We start from the raw sequence: 10392 nt of genomic DNA on the forward strand, positions 1-10392 counted from the left end.
TACCCCTGTTCTTGTGTGCCCGGAGGGCAGCTTAAAGGTGGAGTTTGGTGTGGCCTTTGAATAGGCTTGAACTTTGAGAGCGGGTTGCTCTTTCTTAAATTTGGTTTCTGTGTGCCTCGAGCAGGCTTTACTGGGTAATTGGGAGCTAGTGCTTCTTGGCATGATTGGGGTTTTCTGCCCCTTTGTTGAACTTTGTACATAGGTAAAGTTGGGCTCATTGCTCAAGGATTGCGGGTCTGGGCTCGAAGCCCAAATCCATTAACAAATTGCAATTGTACATTCTTAATTTGTTGATATGCTACTGAGTACCTGTTATACTTGTTATTTCTTGATCTTGATAAGAAAATATAACCTTTGTTAAATTTTAAATTCACTTTAATTTCGTAGATGAGACCTGTTCCCACCAGCACTTTCTTTCACCTCTGCTGTTCCACAGATCCCTCGGAATAATAATAATAATAATAATAATAATAATAATAATAATAATAATAATAATAATAATAATAATAATAATAATAATAATAATAATAATAATAATAATAATAATAATCGGCCTTTGCTGACAGCACCTATTGTTTTCAGTGCACTACGTTTTCTGGCATAGGCTAGAGCAATTTTGTTACTTTCATTGATCTGTCTCTGTCTTATCCTTGGCTTTGACAATATGAAAGTGACTGAGGTATGAGCGATACTAGTAATGCCTTTCCTTATGCAGCCAGTCCCTAGTATGAATGGTGTGAAAATGTTGCTCATAGGGTCAGTTGGTGCGTGCATTTCAGTGGGCTTGGCAGACTGGTATGTAATCCCAACTCCTGGCTCGGTGAGGTCAGTAACGGGAAACTACTCACTCCTCATTCCCCTAATATGCCGCTTCAGCGAAGCCTAGGCCTTCTACGACAGCTGATGGTGGAGCTGTTGAGGATCCAACCAGCCTTAGGGCTGTGGATTGAACACAATAATTATAGTAATAATAATAATAATAATAATAATAATAATAATAATAATAATAATAATAATAATAATAATAATATGTAAGTCTACCTCTTAGTACCGTTTCCTGACACGGGGTCGGGAATGAAATTAGATGAAATTTTTATGGCATGATTTTTATAGCCGGATGCCCTTCCTGACTCCAACCTCAGTTGAGCAGCTAATAAAGATAAAATGAATTATGGTGAAAGAAATCGGGTAAAGTGGTGGAAGGAATCGGCTGTGGCTCATGAATAGGAATTTCCCAGCATTTGCCAGGAAGTGAAAATGGTGAATCACGGAAAACCGTTCTCAGGACAACAGACGGTGGGGTTCGAACCCACTAGTCTCTTGAATGCAGAGCTTGGCGCCATAGCCGTAGCACGTTAACACGCCCTGCACCCTTCTTGAGCTTCTTCGGTGTAGACTTGAAGTCCAGTATTGCCACGGCTGCCCCTGAAAAGAATATACTTACCGAAGATGTGAGATCCCTCTCAGTCGCGATCGGTCCCTGTCGTCGAATAGGGGTGCATAGATATAGCTCAATAAGGGATAGTCTACTAGCTACATAAAATTATGTCACAGACTGATTTTAAAAAATTGTGTATACATTTTATTTATCAAAATGAAGAAAAATGAAGAATGAAATCAATCAAATATTAATTAATGTAATGTAAATTCAGATTCAAATCATAGGGTTACATTATCACAATGTCAAATAGTGTTGTTTATAAATGAAATGGGTTACCACATCACTGATTAATTCTTGAAATAATTAATTAATAATTATCAAAATTTATATAATTGATTACCTAATCTGTTACTTAAAATTCATAAAATATATGTGTAGATGTACACACCAGCAAGATAATATGGTAATAATGACCAGGTATAAATGTGATAATAAGTGGACCAATAAAATAATAATAATAATAATAATAATAATGATAATCTAAATGAAGTTACAGTGGCTAACAAAAATCAATCATCAGAAGTGTACCGGGCGGTACACCTCCACGCCGCTTATTTAAAATTTGCGCCAGTTGAAACTCCTCTGCTGGAGGAAGTCTGAACTTTATCTACGGTATTAATTTTCCACTTTCTCAGAAGATGTCACCTCCTGGAAATTTTGGAGTTTTTGAACTGTGTCATTTTCGACGTATTTTTGTTTCGCTTGTAGTAAGAAGTGTGAACTTTCTCTTCTAGAGGACACTACTGAAGATCAACAATAGTGCACCCTAGTGCGGAGTGAAAGAAAAGTTTTTTTTTTTTTTGGAGAAAATTTAATTTCAAAAGTTTGTTCTTTGCTAAATTTCTTTCAGTCATTGTTTAAGTTGGCAATATTAACCCTTTCTTTCCCCTTATTTTGAATTTAGCCAATCCCGAATTTCTTAAATTAATTTTCCACCAATGATGTGTTTCTTCTTCATCTTGTGTAGAGGTTTTCTTTAACCACCAATAAAAGATTGTGGGCGGGTGTTTTTCTTCCTAAAACGCCTCGAACTTTCCGCGAGAGTATATAAACTGCTGATTTTAAGGTCTCTAGGCCACTTCAGTACCATCTTTCACTGTGTAAAGTATATAGCAGGGGGCGGGAAGCGCATCTTTCTTCGGCGGCAGTCAACAACCAGGTAATGGCCGATTAATTACTTCCTTTCTTGCTTGCTCAGCAGTTTAACTCTCGGGGCGGGTCCGAAGTTTTTCCATTATGTAACCTTCCTTAAAATGTAAAGAAACTTGTATCTATTCTATCTTTTAATCTACATATTGGGATAGAGAGTGCTTAACCCTCTCGAGCTCCCACTCATTTTTGTTTTGAGGTGAACTTATTTCTCACAACCGATTCTTCCTTAATGTAAAGTCACCCCTGTAGTATGGGATTAGCCCTTGCATTTGTGGCCTAGAGCCAGATTAGGTTTTAAGACAAATGTATTAGGAGTGCCGATCGCCTCCTCTCTAATTGTTATTTTAGAGGTCATGTAATTAACCTTCTTCTCATTTAATAGACCTCAGTAGGTTGGGTATTTTGCCCCTGTGTATATGTCCTTAGAGGACAGCTTGAAGGTGGAATTAGGTGTGGCCTTTGACAGACCTGAATTTTGAGAGCAAGTTGCTCTTTTTTGGAAATTTGGTTTTCTGCGCGCCTCAAGGAGGCCTTACTGTGTAATTTGGAGCAAGTGCTCCTAGGCATGAATGGGGTTTTCTTCCCCTCTGTTGAAACTTGTGTTTGGGGTAAAACTGGGCTAACTGCTCAAGAATTATGAGGTTGGGGCTCGAAACCCAAATCCTGTAAATATTGTAACTACATTTTGTTGACTTGCTACTCTGTACCTGCCATGCTTGTTATTTCTTTATTTTGAAAAGAAAATATAACCTTGTTAAATTTTAAATTAATTTTACTTTCGTAGGTTGAGACCTGTTCACCACCCCGCACCTTCTTTCACCTCTAACTACCACAAAAATACGGTAACAAGTGGTAGCAGAGCGTGGTTGAATGGGTCTCAATTTAGCCCCTTTTGACGGCTAAACATTGTTTTGTTCCGAACTCTAACCATTTTCTCAGTTGCTGGAATTTTTTTGAGTTTTTCAAAATTTGTTCTGTCATCATGCCCGGCCCTCGCGATGTTCTCCATCTTAACTATTTGCGCAAATAGGAGTTGATCTATGAGTTAACTATCAGAAATGTGCAATCTGGAGGCACGGTTGCAGTAGACACAAACAAGCTTAGAGAGTCCCTTGATTTGCCCATTTCCATCCCCACCTTGGGAGAGAAAGAAATTGACGACTCTCTTTCCACGATCGTCGAGAATATTACTGGGCTAGCATCGGTAGTTAGTTTTTTTGATGAAAATGATCCTTCTCCTAATCAAATTAAGCGTGTGCAAGCCAGGCTGTTTCATTTTTCAAATAGAGTTAACGATCTGTTGTCTCTAAAGTTGAATGACGTTCAGAAGAAGGAAGCTAGTACGCTGCTTGAAAATATTTCTGAATTATCCAGCAAGGTCACTCAATTGTTAACTGGGGAGGTTCCTCCCAAAAGCGATCTACCCACCACAGTGAATGTAGGTAGCGAGGAAGAGCCTCCTAAGGGAGAAGTAAATAGGAAAACCATCGCTGCTCAAACTACCTCTGCCCCATTGGACGAATCTGAACGCCGTAACTCATTAAATAATGTACGTTCTGAATTAACTTCCTTGCCACTGAAACCTTTACCTACTATGTCACCCGGGTTCAGCAGCTTGCCTCATCCATTGGCAATGTTACTCAGAGGTATCTCTAAGTTTTCCGTTAATACCACCAGTGAAGTAATTTCCTTTTTAAGATTTTTAGTTGAATTTCAGGATCATGCCCTTGTGTTTTCTCTTTCTCCATGTCAAATTTTGCAAATCATCTATCCCTATGCAATTGGTATTCTCTCTGACAAAATAGTAAGAGCCATTGCCGAGCAATCATCTATTGAGGATTTCCACGCCCACTTGCTAGCTAACTTCATCCCGGCTAGGGCCAGGTCCTCCCTTATTCAGAAGTACTATTATCGGGTACAGCGCTTGGATGAAAACTTGGCAGATTTCATCCAAGATATTAAGTGTGTGTTTGCTCTTCACTTCCCTGAGGATCAGATTGTACAAGCTATTGTGGAAGGCATTTCACCATCCTATAGGTCATATTTGTGTTTCGCGGCGTGCCCGCAAACTTTCTCTGAACTTGAAGCATTGGCCGTCTCAGCGGAAGGAGTTAGATACGCCGATTCTTTGCGTGTCGCGAAAGAATCCCCTCCCTCTTTTAGTAATCTTCGGCCTCCACCTCGCCGACCAGTCACACCCCGTAAATGTTATGCTTGCGGGTCGCCTGACCATCTTCGCAAGTGTCCACTGATCAAGTCTTGTAGGGCAAATAATGGAGCTGGTTCATCACAAGGCTGTTTTAAATGTGGGGCTTTCTCACATATAGCCAAGAATTGCCCAAACTCAAATAGCACCCCCTCCTGCTCAACTTCTGGTGCAAATTCCACCAATGCCAATAATAAAAAATGACTAGTGGCTTCGGCTGAGTCGACTAATCCCTCTTCCCGAGGCTCAGCCCCTGGTAAACAGGTCGAAAATTCAGGGAACGTTCTATCTTCAAATTCATCTTTTGAATGCCCCAAAGAATGTCTTAGGATTGCGGCGGATACCCCCGCACCGGTTCCTTTTCTTAAAATTGAGTTAAATAATGAACCTGTAACAGCTCTTTTAGATTCAGGCAGTGTTTGTTCGATTATTTCGGCTGAATGGTATTCTAAATTGAAATCTGTTTGTAAACTACCTGACTATGTCTCATCTTCTGTTCAATATGTTTCGGCTAATTCATCTCCATTGGAAATCCTAGGTTCTGTAAATGTCAAAATTCGTATTTTTAAATTTACATGGAAAATTAATTGTTTGTGGCTAAGCACTTGTCTTGCCCCATCATATTGGGAGCCGACTTTATTTCTCACACTGGTCTTGTGCTCGATCTTCAGAGTAGGTCGTGCACTTTCAAATTTGCTTCCAATTGTAAAATCCCCTTGTTAAAATGTAATTCTGCATCATGTTCATCTATTTCGCCTACCCAGGATGAGATGTTGTTAGACCTTAGACATCTACCTGAGGAGCAGGCTGATAGTATTCGTAAGTTGTGTCAGTCGTTTCCAGAGGTGTTCTCTGATACTCTTGGTGTTACTGATCTTATCGAATACAAAATTGAGGTCACGGATTCGATTCCTGTCCGTTTTCCACCTTATAGGCTATCTCCACCTAAAATGAAGGCTCTGAAAGAAATCATCGATCAGATGTTGAAGGATGGTATTATTAGGCCCTCTAAGTCGGCGTATTCGTCGCCTATTTTTCTAGTCCCGAAACCCCAGGGGGGCTTCAGGCCTGTCATTGATTATAGGGCTCTCAATCGGAAGGTGGTGTTACAATCTGTGCCCCTTCCCGACCTTCATTCTTGTTTTTCATGGTTCCGTAAGGCCAAGTTCTTCACCATCTTGGACTTGAATCAGGCCTACAATCAAATTCCTCTAGCCGAAGAGTCTAAACATCTTACAGCGTTTGCCACGGACTGGAATTTATACGAATACAACCGCGTGCCTTTCGGGCTCCCCACGGGAGCAGCTGTACTCACTAGGCTTCTAGATAGGGTCTTCTCCGACATCAAATTTGAGTACTTGTACCACTACTTGGATGATGTCGTCGTATTTTCAGAGACTTTTGAAGAACATCTAGATCATCTGCGAGAAGTTCTCGATCGCCTTCGTAAGGCTGGGTTAACTGTCAAGTTGTCCAAGGTTGCCTTTGCTAAGCCCTCTATGTCATTCCTAGGGCATATTGTGTCACCTGATGGTGTTGCAGTCGATCATTCGAGAACACAGGCCATCCGTGATTTTAAACCACCTAAGGACATCAAAGGTATCGCCAGGTTCATTGGAATGGTGAATTTCTTCAGGAAGTTCATTCCTAACTTTGCTAATAGAGCGGCGCCCTTGAACCTTCTTCGTAGGAAAGGCATCAAATTCGAGTGGGGACCTTCTCAACAAGCCGCTTTTGAAGATCTTAAATTAGCTCTCTGTAATGCCCCTGTCCTTGCTATGCCTGATTTCTCAAAGAAATTCATTGTCCAAACCGACGCGTCGTCGTCGGCGGTAGCTGCAGTCCTTCTTCAAGAGACTGAATTAGGGAGGCGACCCATCGCCTATGCATCTAGGACGCTATCGGCTCAAGAAGCAAAGTATTCCATATATGAGCTCGAAGGGTTGGCAGTCTTATTTGCCTTAGAAAAGTTCCGTCTCTATCTGGAACATGTCAAATTCGACCTGGAGACAGATAATGAAGCCTTAAGCTGGGTCTTAGGTAGGCCGCGTCGTATTGGTCGTATAGCCCGTTGGGCCATCCGTATTTCCGCCTTCCATTTCGATGTCAGGCATATCAGAGGTACCGAAAATGTTGTTGCTGATGGACTCAGCCGTATGTTTTCCAACGAGGTCGAGACCCATGATCCGGACGATAGTTCTTCACCTCCCGAGTCCATGCTGTCTGATGTTAATGCCATCTTAACAGATGCTCCCATGCTCTTTAGGGATATCGAGAAATACCAACGTGAAGATCCGACGCTGGCTCCGATAATGGAAACCCTTTCTTCTGGGGAACATGTAGACCCTTATGTTTTGAGGAATGGTGTTTTATGTTGCCCTTCGAGGCATGGTAAGATTATGAAAGTTGTCGTTCCAGCTGTTCTTGTACCTATGATCTTCAAGTATTATCATGAGACCCCATTAGGAGGGCATCTTGGTATCTTTAAAACTCGTGAGAAGATTCGTGAAATGTTCATCTGGAAAGGTATGGACGGTGAAATCCGTGAACTAGTGAAAGCTTGTAAATCCTGCTTGCTTAGTAAACCCACCATGTCCACCAAGGTAGGCATGTTGTCCTCTCATCAGGCTTCGCGCCCCATGGAACGCCTGTATATTGATTATGTAGGACCCTTCCCCCAGTCTAAGGGAAATGCTAACAAGTTTATCTTTGTATGTGTAGATGGCTTTACTAGATTTTCCTGGTTATTTCCGACTAAGCTGGTTACCGCTCAGTCCACCATTACTTGCCTAAATACGATTTTTGCTTCTTTTGGTCCGTGCCAATATATTGTGTCTGATAATGCTAAGGCGTTCACATCAAATCTTTTTCGTAAATTCTGTTTTGACTTGTCCATCTCTCATGTAACTACTTCTGCTTATTACCCTCAACCATCTCTGGCTGAACGGGTTAATCGTAATCTCAGGTCCGCGCTTATTGCCTATCATCATGAAGATCATTCCAGGTGGGACACGTCCCTGCATTGGTTAGCTTTTGCTTTGAATTCGGCGGTTCATGAATCTCACAAGTTTACTCCAGCTTCTTTGATGTTCAAGTTCGTTCCCAATACGCCGCTCTCTAACCTCTGGTCTCTGAGTGACATTCTACCTGAGACAATAAATCCGGATAATATTAAAGATCTTTGGAAGAAGGCTAAAGCCAATCTTAAAGTATCTCATGAAAAGGTTAGGGAAAGATATGATCGTGGACGGAGACCCACCCATTTGAAGGTAGGTGACCAGGTGATGGTCAAGAATTTTGTTCCCGCGGGCAAGCTTGCCGCCAGATTTCATGGGCCGTGTATCATTCTAGATTTCCTTACGCCGGTCACATTATTATTAAGCAATCCAGCCTCCGAGAGGATATTTAGGGTTCACCTGTCACAGGTGAAACCGGTGTAAATTCTGGGTTAACTTGCTTCATATTATCGTGAAAGGAATATGAAGGTTATATTTTTTTTGAGTTTTCACTTTTAAGGCATTCTGCCATTTCTATAATATTTTGTTTCATATGTAAGTTTTTTGTAAACCTTCCCCGCGCGGTTAAACTGCCATCCTATCCTTGCCACGGCCATTACCACGCTCCCGTCTCCTGCTCCACTACACACAGTGGCTCGCATCTGAAATGAATTTCTGCACGCCGCTGGCCCCTCAATCTCTCCACTAAGCCTGTGCCCTCAAAAAATGATGATGGTCCAACAATTCTGCCGCCGAGCTTTAATGTTTCAGTGCCCCCGCAGCAGCGCGGCGCCGTACCGCTCCTGAGGCAGGGTACGGACCCGCCCTTCTCCAGTGAGGCCAACCTGTGTACGGCGAGCCGGAGCCCTTCTCCCGGCCAAGGCTGATGTGCGGCGCACGACCTGCTACTGGCCCGCAGCCTGTATATGTTCACCGCGGGCGCGGTGTGCTTCAACACCTCTACTCCTCTCATAGTGCGGGCGAGCGGTATCTCAGGGTACTTGAGGGGTCCGAGCGGCCTCCTCTGGACACAAGCTGCAGCGGCCGGTCTGGCCATACAATTTAATTAACTACATGGACAACTACTGTCAGCAATCACTATACCTGGGAATTCAACAACAATATCTGGTGGACTTAGAAAATTTTTCCTCAACTTTAAAACTAAAGTTTTCCTTCTCAATTCAACCTTCTACAAACATTAAGACAGTACTTCCGCTGTTACTACAAGAAATTTTGAAACTGAATCAAACTAAATTTCAGCCATTTCGATAAATGCTTCTGCAATCAATCTTCATATCCACATCATAACTTCGCCCTTGTTGTCAAACAAATTTCATGTGTCACCCCTGGAGGAACCTTTGGGGGGGGGGGAGGTCTGTACCGGGCGGTACACCTCCACGCCGCTTATTTAAAATTTGCGCCAGTTGAAACTCCTCTGCTGGAGGAAGTCTGAACTTTATCTACGGTATTAATTTTCCACTTTCTCAGAAGATGTCACCTCCTGGAAATTTTGGAGTTTTTGAACTGTGTCATTTTCGACGTATTTTTGTTTCGCTTGTAGTAAGAAGTGTGAACTCTCTCTTCTAGAGGACACCACTGAAGATCAACAATAGTGCACCCTAGTGAGGAGTGAAAGAACTGTTTTTTTTTTTGGAGAAAATTTAATTTCAAAAGTTTGTTCTTTGCTAAATTTCTTTCAGTCATTGTTTAAGTTGGCAATATTAACCCTTTCTTTCCCCTTATTTTGAATTTAGCCAATCCCGAATTTCTTAAATTAATTTTCCACCAATGATGTGTTTCTTCTTCATCTTGTGTAGGGGTTTTCTTTAACCACCAATAAAAGATTGTGGGCGGGTGTTTTTCTTCCTAAAACGCCTCGAACTTTCCGCGAGAGTATATAAACTGCTGATTTTAGGGTCTCTAGGCCACTTCAGTACCATCTTTCACTGTGTAAAGTATATAGCAGGGGGCGGGAAGCGCCTCTTTCTTCGGCGGCAGTCAACAACCAGGTAATGGCCGATTAATTACTTCCTTTCTTGCTTGCTCAGCAGTTTAACTCTCGGGGTGGGTCCGAAGTTTTTCCATTATGTAACCTTCCTTAAAATGTAAAGAAACTTGTATCTATTCTATCTTTTAATTCTCATATTGGGATAGAGAGTGCTTAACCCTCTCGAGCTCCCACTCATTTTTGTTTTGAGGTGAACTTATTTCTCACAACCGATTCTTCCTTAATGTAAAGTCACCTCTGTAGTATGGGATTAGCCCTTGCATTTGTGGCCTAGAGCCAGATTAGGTTTTAAGACAAATGTATTAGGAGTGCCGATCGCCTCCGCTCTAATTGTTATTTTAGAGGTCATATAATTAACCTTCTTCTCATTTAATAGACCTCAGTAGGTTGGGTATTTTGCCCCTGTGTATATGTCCTTAGAGGACAGCTTGAAGGTGGAATTAGGTGTGGCCTTTGACAGACCTGAATTTTGAGAGCAAGTTGCTCTTTTTTGGAAATTTGGTTTTCTGCGCGCCTCAAGGAGGCCTTACTGTGTAATTTGGAGCAAGTGCTCCTAGGCATGAATGGGGTTTTCTTCCCCTCTGTTGAA

This window comes from Anabrus simplex, chromosome 1 (genome assembly GCF_040414725.1).
Source record: "Anabrus simplex isolate iqAnaSimp1 chromosome 1, ASM4041472v1, whole genome shotgun sequence".
Classification (NCBI taxonomy): Eukaryota; Metazoa; Arthropoda; class Insecta; order Orthoptera; family Tettigoniidae; genus Anabrus; species Anabrus simplex.